This window comes from Trachurus japonicus, chromosome 9 (assembly GCF_045865225.1).
Source record: "Trachurus japonicus isolate A0001 chromosome 9, Traja_1.0".
Lineage (NCBI taxonomy): Eukaryota > Metazoa > Chordata > Actinopteri > Carangiformes > Carangidae > Trachurus > Trachurus japonicus.
In genome coordinates, this window is record NC_140915.1 from 31,586,312 (window position 1) to 31,602,746 (window position 16,435).

At 44.7% G+C, this 16,435-nt stretch overlaps 1 protein-coding gene across 1 annotated transcript in view; it reads left to right on the forward strand.

Annotated features, from left to right (window-relative positions):
* ptar1 (protein prenyltransferase alpha subunit repeat containing 1) overlaps window positions 1-16,435 on the forward strand; it is a 54,825-nt gene that overhangs the window by 22,102 nt on the left and 16,288 nt on the right.

Below are 16,435 nucleotides of genomic sequence, written 5' to 3' on the forward strand. Positions count from 1 at the left end.
ACCAGAGCAGCCAACTACATCTCAGACTGTGTCCACAAACATATCCAGGATAAGCCAGACGCCCCCATGTTTGTTCTTGGTGATCTAAACCACTGCAACCTGAATAAATCTCTGCCAGGCTTCTACCAATATGTCAAGTGTAATACTAGAAATAACAACACACTTGATAAATGTTATGGGAACATCAAGGATGCCTATACAGCAAGAGCAAGACCACCCCTTAGTAATTCTGACCACAATGCTGTCCAGCTGCTCCCAACATACCGGTCACTTTTTAAATCCAGTAAGCCAGAATCCCATACTGTAAAGGTATGGTCTAGCGACAAAACGGAGGAGCTCAAAGGCTGTTTTTTATGTACTGACTGGGACATTTTCTTTGAGGGCAATGACATTAATTCTGCCACTGACTCTATCTCTGCCTATATTTCTTTTTGTATTGACTCAATCATACCCCAAAAGACTGTCAAAAGGTTCCCGAACAACAAGCCTTATGTGACCAGGGGTATTAAGGAATGCATTCTCAGGAAGAAGCAAGCCTTCAAATTAAATGATAAGGCAGGAGTCAGGGCTGCTCAAAAAGACCTCAACCAGCAGCTGCGAATATCTCGGTCGCAGCATAAGGAGCGGGCAGAACAGCAGCTGTCCTCCTCAAACACAAAAAAACTGTGGGACTGTATCCGGGGTATGACCAATATGGACACTAAAAAGAAGGCCCCATATGCTCTTAATGAATCTGTTAGAGCTAATGAGTTAAATGATTTTTACCTGCGCTTTGAGAACTCAGACAGTGTACATGAATGTTGTGCTGTTTTAGAAAATGTCTCCTGTAATCGCGATGTGCACAGGATTGTTATTGACCCTCTTTCTGTTAACAAAGTGTTTAAATCTATGAATGCGAAAAAAGCAGTGGGGCCAGATAACCTGTCAGCACTTTTTCTTAAAACCTTTGCTGATGAACTTTCACCTGTCTGGCACCGGCTCTTCCAGCTTTCCATAGACACTCACATTGTACCAGATCTCTGGAAAAAATCAATTATAATACCAGTTCCCAAAACATCATGTCCCCAGGTTAACAATGATTATCGACCCATCGCTCTCACGTCCAATGTTATGAAATCTCTGGAGAGACTTTTATTAGAGGTACTGCAGGCAGATGTGGCGCAATTCCTTGACCATCTACAGTTCGCCTACTCAAAAAAACGCAGTACGAGCGATGCTATTGCCACTTTAATGCATTTTTCTTTAAAACATTTGGAGAGCCCAGCAGCTTACGCCAGGCTGCTTTTTATTGATTTTAGTTCGGCTTTCAACTCGATCCAAACACACATTCTTCTTAAGAAATTGGTGAAGCTGGATGTGAACCCTTTTTTAATCAAATGGTATCATTCTTTTCTCTCCTCGCGGTCCCAGCAGGTGAAATTTAATTCTGTCCTTTCTAATCTTTCCTTAAGCAGTACAGGGGCCCCCCAGGGGTGCGTCAGTTCACCTTTTCTTTTTACGCTGTATACTACAGTCCCTCCAGGATTTCACGGGCTTTTTTTGTGATTGTTGCGGCCTAAAATGCCTGAATTTGCGGCCACATTTTGAAAAAATTGCGGTGCATGTTGCGATGTTTTAAGCCCTTTTGTTGCGATTAAATTGCGGGAGACAGCGAAAGTTGCAAAAAAAAGTTGCAGTTTTGTTCTGAATAATTAAAAATCAAAGGAAAATTGAAAATTTTGAAATGTCACAAATTAATGTGATGTCATGTTATACCAGCAATTTTCCACTTGTTAAGAAAGGCACAGGAAAATTATATAGAGTTGAAAGTTGTTTTACTTTTAATTAAAATGTCTGTTTAAAAATCGTGGTAAAAGAACTGTTTTATTAAAACAGTCCAGTTTTTGAATAAAAAGGGGAGGGTGGCTACTCAAGTCCAGGGCCAGGGCTTTAGGATGGGGGAAGGGGCACCTGGCCGCCGGCTGCTCTGCTCCGGCCCTGCAGTGGCGCACTCACTGGATTCCCCCTTGGCGAGTGCTGCGGGGTTGACACAGCCTCGGGTGGTCAACCAGGACAACTCACACACTCAACACGTTCAACTCAGCTTGTGTTCCTTTACTTATCACTTTGTGCACGTTGTATCAAGTTTCTTGCCGTCAGCCCAGCCACGCTGTCCCTCCGTGGACTCACTTTCAACCACCGCTCCGTCCAGACTCGCACTCTCTGCTGTGTAACTCGCGGAAAGCACCGACAATTGGTCCAATTTGCGGAAAAGTTGCGGTGATTGTACAAAATTGCAAGATCGCAAAAATTTGCGGGGATTGGCTGAATTTGCGTTAATTGTTGCGATCGCAACATCGCGAATTCCTGGAGGGACTGATACTAATGATTGTGGTAGTTCTCAGCCTAACCAACTTGTGCTTAAGTACTCAGACGACACTGTAATCCTCAGTCTGCTCACCAACAACTTAGACAACCACAAAGCTGCTGTTGATAAGTTTGTTGTTTGGTGTGACACTCACAAACTGTATATTGTTGAGATCCGCTCGTGTGGATCTCCCCCGGGTCGGGAGGCAAGACACAAAGTGGAGGAGGCGAAGGTTGAATCAAAGAAGTATTTAATCGCAGTCTGCAGAGAGCGGAGATCATACAGTAAACAAAGACAGTGTTACCAGGAAGAGCTGAGAATGATCTGATCTGTGTATGTTTCTGTTCAGTCTGACACACTGTGGGTTTGGTCCCTCCCAGCGTGCAAGGCCTGTACTACTGTGATTGGTCTATGTGAGCTCTGACGTGTGCTGATGTGCAGGCCTATGGTCACATGATCTATGTGTAGTGAAATTCTGTGTGTAGCTATCTTAAGGTCATGGTGACTCTCAGTTCTGCTCTTTCTGATACATTCTGTTATGCACATGTCATTTTGTAACATAGCTATTATTATTCACAATCCCCCTTTTGATCTCTGAACAGAGATCACACAAACGAATAGAAAAACATCTCAAACAACCTCAAAACCAACACCACATATAAGGCGTGAAACTGAGCTGCAAGCAAAAAATCAACACTCATTCACTTTATTATTCCATTCAGATATATCACAGACCCCTTGGTAGAGCTGCACATGCTATCTGTGAGGGTGGCTAGCACCAACATAATTATCATGAACGAAATAAGGCAGTGCGGCTACATGTACGTCTAATTACTTTGGCACAATAGCAAAAAACAGTGTGGAAGACTTGAGTGAGGAGTCACACGTCCTTCTCAAACGTGAAACATGGAAAGGTCAGTATATGCAGTTTGATGGGTGCGTTCACACGAGTTATCATTGGAGATGCTGCGTTTGTGGGGAAAGGAAACATTGTGTCCCCCTTTTTGAGTGGAGTGCAGTGATGTAGACCATTCGCATAAGGCAAATATCAGCGTAACTGTGGCTAATGAGAAAATACTGAGTCTCAACAGAGGTTTATATTTCCCATACAGTAACATTGTGGCAAGCTTTTAATACTTTCTGTGATCTGAGAATCTCTACAAGATCTCTGGTGGGTTTACCCCAGAGACAGCTTCAAACCTGCTGTTCAACACAATAAAGTGTATCACACAACTCTTTAGCAATATGCCTAGAACTTTTAAAACATAGTAAGGTAAAATATGACAAGAAGATAAAATGTACCCATCAAGATGTAATGCTATAAGTATTATAATGTAGTTGTTCCTGTGGTGTACAGGTGGTGGAGACCCCAAGCAAAAACCAACATTACCACAAACCAACAGATGATGAAGAAGGTGAGCGGCATGTTCTCCTGGGCGCCTCGACGATCCTGGTTGGTGGTTTGGCACACCACTTGTTGGAGAGGAACGCTATTTCACTTCCTCCCTAGGGGTATTGGTTAGACTACCTCACCCTTTTGCCACCAGGGGATTATTCTGCCCCTTGTTGATCGGTGGACTTTGCTCCTTTGTTCTGCTCGCGCAGCGTTTCTTGGATTTCCCCCAGGGTTCTGGCGGGGGCTTCAGCTGTTGCACATTGGCTCCAGTGGAACCACGTGTCTCCTTTGCCGTTCAGCCGAACGGCGTGTGAGGTGCGCTCCTTTACCTGGAACGGACCTGTCCAGCGTGGCTCTGTCCACTTTCTCTTGGTCACTTTCAGCAGTACCCACTCGGAGTCGGGAGTTGTTGTTGTTTCTCCTCCAGTGTTTTCACCAACCTGCTTTGCGTATTCTGAAACAAGAGTCTGCAGAGCATGAAAGTACTGTTTTGGGGTTAGAGACTGATCATTCAAAGTTAACCCCACAAGCTTTGTTTGTAGCCCTGGAAACATTCTTCCAGTAGATAACTCGAATGGGGTGAACCTTGTACTCTGATTCACTGAGCTACGTACCGACATAAGTGCCAGTGGGAGTGCATCCAGCCAGTTCATCTTGGTCTGGGCACAGATTTTAGCTATTTTACTTTTAAGGGTCTGATTCATCCTTTCAACCTTTCCCTGTGACTGGGGATGATATACAGACCCAAATTTGTGTTTGAGTCCCAGTACCTCCTCCACCTTCTGCAGATCATGGTTTTTAAAGTGTGTGCCATTGTCAGACCTAATTCGTTCCGGAAAACCATGTCTTGGAATGTACTGATTAATGAGGAACTTTATCACCGTCTTACTGTCTTCCCTCCTTGTGGGAAGAACCTCTGGCCAACCTGTATATGCATCAACACATACTAACATATATCTACAACCTTGAACCGAGTTTACCATATCTGTGTAATCTATGATAATTTCTCTTCCTGCTTTTGTTTCCAGAGGGTAACGTCCAGGGTGGGGTCTGACCGTTGGTCTGGCGTTGTACATCATACATTCAGGACAAGTATTTACATGATATTTACACATTTGCTTCATAAAAGGATGCCACCAATTTTCCAAATTTCTCACCATCTGTGCTGCTCCGACATGCCCCACCCCATGTGCCTCTTTTAGTGCTATTTCTCTGATTCCTGGCGGTAAAATGATCCTTCCATCAGGACCTCGCCACAAACCTTCTTTTTCTGTGCAACCCCTACTTTTCCACATAGATTTCTCTTGTGGTGAGGCTTTTCTTTGCTCAGTTTTTATATGTTCGATTTCAGCATGTTCATTTGTGTCTGTGTCAATGTCTTTCTCTGGACAGATCATCATCATATTATGTACATTAATACTTTCCTCTCTCCCCCTTTTTTCTGGAACAACACCCCGTTAACACAGTGTGGTGTTCCAGAAACATCAAGGTAGAAAGTGCTGGAGTAGTGGGGCATACGCGAGTACGTCAGCTGTCTACCGCGATAGGTGAATGAGAAGATGTCTCTGCAATCTTCAGCTAGAGGAAGACAGAAAAAGGCATTAGCCAGGTCAATGCAGGTGAACCACTGGTGCCGGGGGTCAAGATTGGTGAGAGCAACGTAGGGGTTTGGGACAGGTGTCGTAGCGGTACGTAATGCACTATTAATGGAACGCAGGTCGTGAACCATCCGATATTTGCCGGTACCTTTCTTTTCCGTAGGTAAGATGGGTGTGTTCCATTGAGAATGTGAGTCAATCAACACCCCCTTTTTGTACAACCCCTCAATGGTGTCTGCAATACCGAGTTCGGCCTGTAATTTATGCGGATATTGAGGAAGCCAGATGGGATCCGTGGTGTTCAAAGAAAATGTGACAGGTGGGCAGTCTACCAAACCCACATCAGTGGGACCAGTGGCCCACAGAGAGTTTGGGAGAGAGTCCAACATGGCGGCGGAATCTGGGTGATCTGTCTTTTCGCGGCCGTGATGGCGGGAGATCTGAACATGTTCCATGAGTGCCTGATCTGTGCAAGAAACCTGTATTTTATATGTTTTAGCAGTAGAGGAATACATTATTTGTGACGTCAGCTGTTTCCAATCTGTTTGTTGTTTTGCAGTTTTTACAATAGAACCTAATTCTTTAGCTTGGTGGTCAGGATGGAGAGCGAGGGAGACGTGTGGTGCTGCCTCATCCTCCATCATGTACCATTGTAACTGTGCAGGTAGTAGGTTAACACCGGCTACTACACCTATGGGAGCAACATAGATGCTGTCTGTGGCTATACTCCAATCAGTACCTTCTATCTGACTGCTAAACTGTTCTTCATACCACTCTGTGTTTTGTCTATCATAAAACAATGTAACATGCGGAGGATCAGGAGGGGCCACGTAGGGGTGTAGCTGGGCTATCCAGGGCTTCCATTGTAGGTAGGCCGACAGGATCCCGCCATGCTCTCGTGTTTCACTATGTAGTAAGCCCCAGTAGATGTCTGCCGCCATGTCCACTACTGGAGACATGAGATATTGTCCAGACAGAGCAGTGTTGGTGCTGTTGCAGTTCATCTGGGTACCATCAGGGAACGAGACAGTTAGACCATCAGGGGAGCATAGAATGTTAGCTCCCAGTCTGGTCAACAAATCTCGGCCCAGTAGGTTTGAAGGGACATCAGGAGAGACCACGAAGGGGTGCAGCACAGTCTGGTTCCCCAGCTGCGTGGTGAGAGGCTTGGTATATGGCAGAGTAGTAGGAGCCCCAGAGAAACCCATGACTGTGATGACTTCAGATGAGAGCAAGTTCTTTTGTACAGTCTGTATAGTGGAGACAGTAGCACCTGTATCCACTAAAAATGGCAGCGTGTCGTGGTTGACCGCCACTGGCAACACTGGTTCTGCCGTTAAGTGTTGCTCAGGACTTCTCTGTGGGGTGTGTCACTCTTCGAATAGCTGGGGGAACTGCCCAGTAGCTCCCCCTGTGGTGGGTTGGGGATCATGTCTACCCCTGCCTCCTCTGTTTTGAAAGCCTCCCCTCTGCTGACGGCCGCCCCTTTGCTGGTTGTCATTGTTTTGTGGACATTCCCTCGCCCAGTGGGACGGATCTCCACATAGGAAACAAGCAAGGCCTCTTCTCTGTGACCTCCCCCTGTAAGCTCCTCTCAGGCCCCCACCCCGTGAGCCTCCCCTTCCCCTACGCATGTTATTACCTCATCCCTGGCCTTGGCTAGTTGCAGTTTAAGTAGCTGAGCTTGGAGGTCAGAATGTTCTTCCTCCTGTTTTTGTGTTTTATCTTGAAAGATAGTGAGGTGGTGTATGAGATGCTTCTCCCACTTACAGGAGTCGCAGCCTAGCATGTCAGGGTTATTTTTCATGGTGTTTTGCACAGACTCAGGGAGGCCGTTCAATACAGCCTGTCGGTACCACTCAGTTTGGGAGCCCGAATTCTTAGGACAATGTCCTGTCTGGTTCGTCCACATGTCTTTAGCGGCGTTCAGGAATTGACGTGGATTTTGTTTAGGATCCCAACGAATTTTGGGCATAGCTGTAGAGTTAGGCAGAGGGAATTGCGCGCGCATAGCTGTGCCTATGCTATTTATGTGGTTGGTGAGTGGGGAGTCGTCTGGGTGCCCGATGGTTTTAGCGTCCATTTCTATGTCTCGTTTGTTACTTAAGGTCATGCATCTACCGGCAACCGCGCGGAAATCACCTAAGGCCAATGTTTGTCCTGCTGTCAGGGAGTCCAATTTGCTGAGCCACAAACTGCCTCCAATAGCACCTTCTGCTCTCGTTCTACTTCTGCTCTGTCTACCCTATCTTGAAACGGTGGGGGCTGTGAACCGGCTGATGACGCCTGGGAGGGTGCAATCGATGCTGGGTAGACGGCGGCGGGTGCAGCCGACGCGGTGATGGACGGTGGAGACGAGTTAAAGGTGGGGGTAAAGACGGAGGGCGGAGCCGACTGTGTGTGTAATGGCGCAGCCGGTGGATGGGCGGACGTGAAGGGGTTAGTGTGTACGGCCTGGTGTGCATGCAACTCAGCAGTGGGGTATAACTGGGCCGTCCCCGTGCGTTGTTGGTCGGCGTCATCTAACTCGTCTTCTAATGTGGGTCCACCTACGGGCATAATATGCATGGTGCCTTTACCAATCCTATATGTGGGAAACATGCCAGGTGGGTTTAGTGCATATGGGGGTGGACATGTGGGCGAGCATGAGAGGGTGTCAGGTGCAGTTACCATTTTGGAGGGAGTTGGACTCCTGTGTTTGTGTTTCATCCCTTGCCAGCAGATAGCCAACTCAGACCAACCTCGACACTCCTCCTCCCACTCGTCCTCCTTCTTTTTCCACCCATTCCTGTGAAACCAATTTGCTGTCTTTCCCTGCTCTACAGCCTCTTTCTTTTTTGCTGTTGCTGCTTTTACTTTAGCTACTAAGAGAGTATGTAAAGGTTCTTCATGTTGCAATGTTTTCCCCATATCAGTGATTAATGTATGCATCTTTTGTTTGGCTTTTTCAACCTTCTTTTCTCTACTGCCCTGTTTTGTGAGGGCGCCTAGGGCGTCTGCAGTGGTGTCTACTTGGACTAAGAGGGTCTGCCAGGGACCCCAACCACTGTCATTCATTTCTGTATCAAATTCTCCATCCATATTTTATCTAGACTCTGAGCTCCACAGCTGGTACGTTTGCAGGCAATCAAGTGATAGCTGCGTTAGCCCCTTGCAAATCCTCAGGAGACAAGCTTCTAGATCACTCTATAGTGACCCGGTCTCACTCTGGGTGTTCTAATCACAAGGATTTTGCAAAGTTTACACTCGTACCCCACACCGTTTATCAACTGGGTGTTTTAGCCTCCAAGGCGCACAGCTGGGCTGCAGAGCGGCTTTTACGCACTCGCTGCCCTAAACAACAGTGAACTGGTGGCGTTTGTTAACACCGCTAGGTTACCCCGCCACTGAGACCATACACTGCTGACGCTGAGCGAAATGGATATTCACACAACGAGTTTTCTCAGAGTCTTATTCTTCCCCACCCATATATTGCTCACAATAACTCCAACAACACAGACAAGTTAGAACTTTTTACACACAACATTTGTACATTTTAATATTTACACGAGCTCATTTCAGACTTTGCCTGTTTCAAAAGTGCTTGTGTAAGAAATTATTTGATATTCCTTACGGGCCTCTCACCCTTTAATTTTAGACAGACAGACGTGCTTGGTTTGGAAGCCTGTTCTTCCTCCCCGGGCCTTTCACCCTGTACCGTAGTATTAGCCAAATGGATAATTTAAGTATCTTCCCATAAGATACTAAGGCCTTCAACCTAGTTTAAATGTTAAATGTACTCTCAGGAGACAGTATTTAACAAGTAGTATTTAGGGACCTCACCCCCGGGACTCCAACCCAGCCGCGGTATCAACCGCTCCTGGACCCCGTCGGGCCGTCAGGTGGAGTTACGCCACTCTCAAGGTTTTATCGTCTGCTGTTTTATGTCTCTATTTTCTTTACCTTTGTCTTTAAGTTTTAAAATACTTTTCTGATTCTTTTGCTACTTTACTTACATGTACATTGGACAGGACACAGTTCTAGTGATAGTCAATATGCAGAATTCGTTATAACAGGTTTTCTGCGTACCTTTTATGTGCCGGCTTGTGTCCTTATCCTCTGTCCATGAAGAAAAGCTTTTTTAGGTCGAATGGTCCATCCACTTGTTCTTTTCTCCCTTTATCCCGGGACGAGCCCCCATTTGTTGAGATCCACTCGTGTGGATCTCCCCCGGGTCGGGAGGCAAGACACAAAGTGGAGGAGGCGAAGGTTGAATCAAAGAAGTATTTAATCGCAGTCTGCAGAGACCGGAGATCATACAGTAAACAAAGACAGTGTTACCAGGAAGAGCTGAGAATGATCTGATCTGTGTATGTTTCTGTTCAGTCTGACACACTGTGGGTTTGGTCCCTCCCAGCGTGCAAGGCCTGTACTACTGTGATTGGTCTATGTGAGCTCTGACGTGTGCTGATGTGCAGGCCTATGGTCACATGATCTATGTGTAGTGAAATTCTGTGTGTAGCTATCTTAAGGTCATGGTGACTCTCAGTTCTGCTCTTTCTGATACATTCTGTTATGCACATGTCATTTTGTAACATAGCTATTATTATTCACAATATCAATACATGTAAAACTGTTGAAATGATTCTTGACCCACGATCTGTAGTTGACAGTCGCCCTGTCGCCATACATGGTAACGACTAGGGATGAGCGAGTACAGCATTATCTGTATCTGTATCTGTTAACCATATGAATTATCTGTATCTGTATCTGTACTCGGAGTGGGCGGGGCCTAAACCGGAAGTGGGTGGGGTTTAACCCAGAAGTGGGTCGGGTTGTCTTGAAATGGGCGAGGCTTTAACCGGTATGTTATTTTAAGCATGCAATTGATATGGATTGATCAGAAATTGTTATATTTATTGCTGATTAGAAAACTATTTACAGGACAGCATCAGCATTGAGCTTCAGATCAATGCGGTTTTGATCATGATAGCAAACAAACTATTCATTTACACAACAAGTTTTGCAACAATGAATACAACACATGTGGTTGCAATTATTAAGTAAAATGTAATGAACAAGAGTTTTCATACTCAACATAACTTTCTTTTTTTTATTTTAATTTTTTTTTAAATGATCAGTGTGATTTTTAATTTTTAACTTTATTTTATTTCCACACCAGGTGTGTGTGTGTGTGTGTGTGAGTAAGAGAGAGACAGCGACAGCTGAATGTCAGCTATTATCACTCATTATTCTGTATCACTGATCATGAGAGAGAGAGGAGGGGGGAGAGAGAGAGAGTTTGTGTGTGTTTTGTAATAGGCGTATTATTTATACCACTACTATTTTTTTTAAAGAAATACAGAAAGAAAGTGTCAGACACTCAGTGCGTGAACTGATTAGCGCCAGCTGACGGTTTAAAAAAAAAAAAACTCCGGCGAACGGCGGAGGGAGAGAGAGCGTGTGTGGAAAAAAAAAAAAAAAATCTCCGACAGGCAGAGACGCAATGCGAGTCGGCACCACGTCTGAACGAACCCACGTTTACCAGAACTCTACTGGTTCATAAGTAAGTGACTGAAGTAATAACAAAGCTGAAGCTGAAGAAACCCTAAACGTTAAGGGAGAAGACCTGAGTGACTGAGGGAGAGACAGACAGCTGTCAGCTGTTCTGTGTGTGAGTGATCAGAGCGGGACACAGCAACACACCTGCATGTGTGTAGGGGAGGGGCTGTGGCCTATCACAGAACGCAGACACAGCCAGCTACCCAATGAGGATTTTCATTCAATCTTTTTTTTTTTTTTCCGAGCACAGATATTGACTCGTATTACTCGTATAATACTCGTACTCGGCAAAAGTGCTTTATCCATACCGGATACTCGTTTCAGCCGAGTATCCGGCTCAACTCAAGTAACGACATCAGACAAGTCGACTCAGTAAAGTATTTGGGCGTGCATATAGATAGTGATCTCACCTGGCACACACATGTGGCAGGTGTGTGTGCCATCAGCGCCTTCACTTTCTCAGGCGACTCCGCCTGTTCGGCGTTAGCTCTAACATCATGAACATCTTCTATTGCGCTGCCATCGAGTCCATTCTGAGATACGGCATTACGTCCTGGTTCGGTAATCTCACAGTAAAAGCCAAATCTCAAATACTCAATCTGGTCAAGACGGCTAGCAAAATCTTGGGTTCCCCTGTCCCACGCTCACCTCAAGATCTGTTTGAACAGGCCACCATTAGGCTGACAAACTCTATTCTAGCAGATCCTACGCACGCACTTCTCCCTGAATATGAGCTCTTAAATTCAGGTAGAAGATACCGAGTCCCTCTGAGCAGGCACAATCGCCTCAAAAACTCGTTTATCCCTCTGTCCATTAAATTTATGAATGAGCAGCTTGTGTGATGTTATGTATGAATGTTTGCGTGTTGTTTGCAGGCACAATCGCCTCAAAAACTCGTTCATTCATCCCTCTGTCCATTAAATTTATGAATGAGCAGCTTGTGTGATGATATGTATGAATGTTTGCGTGTTGTTTGCAGGCACAATCGCCTCAAAATTCGTTCATCCCTCTGTCCATTAACTTTATGAATGAGCAGTTTGTGTGATGATATGTATGAATGTTTGCGTGTCCACACATCTGCCACTAGTACCTTTCTGAGGCATATTGCACTTTAATGATTTTATTGGATGTTTTTAGTACTTCCCTGCTGCTTTTCCCTTGTACTGTTTTTGTCTTTGTTGTGACACAGCACTGCCCTCTGTCCGAGAGAAATTTCTCCTACGGGAGACTAATAAATGATTTTGACTTGACTTTGAATTCAACAAGGATTTTATAAAGGAATTTTCTGAATTTTTATCAGGCATTTTATTAGACTACGACCATCTCTTAATCTGTGGTGATTTTAATATTCACATATGCTGTGAGGAGAAATGGTTAAGGAATTCATTGATTTAATTAACTCCTTCAACCTTACTCAGGCAGTGACAGGCCCCACCCATGAGAAGGGGCACACGTTGGATCTCGTACTGTCCCTTGGTGTCTCTGTTGTTATTAATGAAATTTGTGACACATGTATATCAGATCATCTGCCAGTTCTGTTCACTACAACTGTCGCCCACTCTGTAAAACCCTCTCCTCCTACACTTCACCGCCGTGCTATAACCAGTAACACCCCTTCACAATTCTCTGCTGCCTATAAAGATACTGTGCTCCCTAGCTTAGATGAACCCACTGAAACTTTGTCTGCCGATAGTCTTTTGGATCTTTTCCTTTGTACCTGTACTAACATTTTAGATATGATTGCTCCTTTAAGAAGGAAACACTCAAAAGCACCTTCGGAACCATGGCTAAATAACCATACTCGCTCCTTGAGACGTGCTTGTCGGCAGGCAGAGAGGAGATGGAAAAAGGAGAAGCTTCAAGTGTCGTATGAGATTTTGCAGAACTGTCTGTCTGTTTACCAAGAAGCTGTTAGAAATGCAAAAACTGCATTCATTTCTCAGTTAATCTCAAAAAACTGTCATAGGCCACAGGTATTGTTCAGTGCCTTTAATTCTTTGGCCAATCCGTGCGACGCAGTCATAGTCACACCTTCGCCCATCCTCTGTGATAGATTCTTAAGATTTTTTGCTGAGAAATTATCTGTCCTCAGATCTTTGTTGGCCAGTTCCAGTGAACTTGACCCTCATATTGTATCTATGTGCCCAGCAGTGTTGGATCATTTTGAGCCAATCTCACTGGCAGCTCTACAAGAAGTTGTCCACCATCTCCGCCCTACTAACTGCCCTTCTGATAACATGCCCTCTCGCCTGTTGAAGGAGGTTTTCGATAGTGGGGACATCAATCCTCTCACTGATAAATATGTGTCTTGTATCTGGTTGTGTTCCTGCTCACTTTAAACATGCTGTTGTAGAACCACTGTTAAAAAACAAAAATCTCGATCCCACTGTACTCTCTAACGTTAGGCCCATTTCCAAACTGCCCTTCCTGTCCAAAGTCCTTGAGAAAGTTGTTTCATCACAGCTTCAAGATTTTTTAGATCAACATGGTATCCATGAAAAATTTCAATCTGGTTTTAAACAGCTTCATAGCACCGAGACAGCTCTTTTAAAGATTTTTAATGACCTGATCCTAGCAGTCGACTCTGGTCACTCGGCAGTCCTTGTTCTTCTCGACTTAACGGCTGCTTTCGACACAGTCGACCACAATGTCTTCCTGTCCCGCCTGGAGAGTTATGTTGGGATCAGGGGCACTGCTCTGAAATGGTTCAACTCCTACCTGACGGACAGGACTTTTTCTTTTTAGGAGATTACTCATCTGGACATGCCCCGCTCGTATGTGGTGTCCCCCAGGGTTCGGTTCTGGGGCCCACCCTATTTTCATTATATATGTTGCCCCTAGGTTCTATATTTAAACCAACACTAAGGAACTTTTCAACCTTCATAAAATATTTTCATAACTTTTGTGATGATACATCGACTTACGACAAGTTGAATGACACCTCTGTCGTGGCCTGAGGGGGTCTGTATCGCCTTCACTGGCACTAAGCAGCTTTGAGGAGCATGGTAGGAACCCTGCTCTCACTTAAGTTTTACTTTCACTTTTGCGAGTCACAACAAGGAGGGAGCAGGCAAAACAGCACTTTAGCAATGGATTATGTTTGTGTTTTCACTTTGAAATGATCCACTGGAAACAGAAACTTAGTTTTGATGTCTTCTGTTAATTTTAATGCAGGATATTTACAGGGCTTCACACTAGTGTTCATGGGAAATGGAGTCTTCCTTCAGGCAAAACACTACCGCTTTGGTCCACAGGCACCGCCAAACTCAACCAAAACTGAAAGTTCTTTAGTACTGCTTTAAAAAGCATAATGTCTCGTTCCATTGCTTTGCTGATGATGTTCAGATATACATGCCCGTTAAAATTAAAAGCAAAGGTGCATTGCAACCTCTGCTTGATTGTCTGAATGAAGTCAAGTTGTGGCTGTCATCAAACTTTTTAAAATTAAATGAGAGCAAGACAGAATTTATTGTGTTTGGCTCCCCGCTGTCATTGGGGGATGAACCCATCCTCGGGCCAATCTCCTCAAATACGCCTAACTCTGTGAAAAGTCTGGGAGTGCACCTCGATAACTCTTTTAAATTTAGAAAACAAATTTCATCTGTGGTCAGCTCAAGCTTCTTTCAATTGAGATTAATAAGCAAAATAAAAGCCTACATTCCCCCGGGTGACTTAGAGAAAGTGGTGCATGCCTTTATTACCAACTGGCTGGACTACTGCAATGCTCTGTATGTGGGCCTAGACCAGTCCTCTATCCAGCGTCTCCAGCTAGTCCAAAATGCGGCCGCTCACCTTTTAACAAGTACTAGGAGAACTGAGCATATAACCCCAGTGTAGGCTAAATGTTCCTTCTTTATTTTTATTTTTTTTTACTGTGGCAGAAGGAGAAACATGGAGAGACTCCTACTACCATCAGAAAGTTCTGTGTGAAACTGTCAAATAAAAAAAACAAGTGAAACTGAGGAGCGCAGCACAAACTGCACTGTTGTATGGACTGATGAGAAGTTACCGGAGAATATTGACGTGGTTTTGCGCCGGGAGGGAGAGGAGACTTCCTCGTTCAGATGTCTCTCATTGAGGACCGCTGCGCTGATGAGAAGCGGTATCATTCCAATATTCTCTGATCCGCGATTTAATTTTTAATGACATGTGGCTGTTTTTCAGTCAACGATTCAAAATGATCATCTGGCCGCCGCGGTACCGACCGTTCCTCCCGTATCTACCGCTTCATGTCAAATGACGGACGAGGGGGGGGGGCGTGTGTGTGTGGATGAGGGGGAGAATGGGGGTCGCTGTTCCGGAAAAGTGTCAGCGGGCGGAGCTCATGTTTTTCCAGACTGGCCCAGGGGGAGTATAAGGAAGTACCGGGAGGTGGAGTCACTTGAGTTCAGCGCATCCTGACGTCAAGCCTGCCAGCACTTCCAATTCGCCCGTTTGGAGACACGATCTCAAAAAAGTGTAGAAATCAATGAAGGGAGTGAACAGACTTTTTTCACCTCCAGGCATCATAGAAAGGCCACGGGAACACACAGGACCACTACAAAACCTGTAGAAAGTGGATTTTGCATAATATGGCCCCTTTAAGAACAGACAGTCATTCTGTCCTCACCAGCTCGTTTCTTCTTCCTTTTTCATGTCTGAGCTAAAGACTGCTGAAATCACACTCAGCGCTACAGTAACCATGATGGGCAGTTTGTCGTGAATGATGATTGGTCGGGGTGGTACTCGTAGTGTTACCAGTCTCCCAACCAAGACACGGCAAGAATTTATTCCACCGTGATTGTTTAATCTGACTTGGTGACCAGTCAGTCTGAACCAGCCTTACAGTGTTTGCAGGCTCCGCTGAAAGAGGAGGTGCTCCAGGCTTTGGCTTTGATGGCTGGCCTCCTGTTCTCCCTCATCCAGATAGCTCTCATCCCTTGAAGCTGTTCCTGATCTGTTTTTCCTCTCTCTCCCTTAACTGCTCATTTATTCTTTTAATTAATGATTTTACAACATTACTTTTGGGCCTCTATTAAATTAAGACCATTGGTTGAGTGAGTCATTTTAAGCCATTTAAACACTGGAAAAGATACGTATATATATATATATATATTATAACGTTAAGCAGTAAGAAACCCAGCCTCATTAAGATAGAAATGACCTGTACTACAAAGGAAGAGGAAGAGGGGTCTTCTGGAGAGGTAGAGCATAGAGCATAGAATGCCCCAGCACAGGCATATCAAACAGTACAAAAGAACTGCAGTGCTGTGTATTATATGTATTGTAGGCAACATGGGGCTTGTTATTAAAAGTATTTGATATTAAATACTGATATGATTAATCTGGAGCACTTAAACAAACATCAGTCTTTCTTTGTCCCATGTTTTATATAACCCATTATCTTCAATAACAAGGCAAGGCAATTTTATTTGTATAGCCCATTTTTACAAACAGTTTCTCTCAAAGGGCTTTACACAGCATCATATCAACATCCTCTGCCCTTAGACCCTCACATCCACTGAGGAAAATCTCCCAAGAAAACACAAATATGTCTTCTCCTCCTCAAATGGA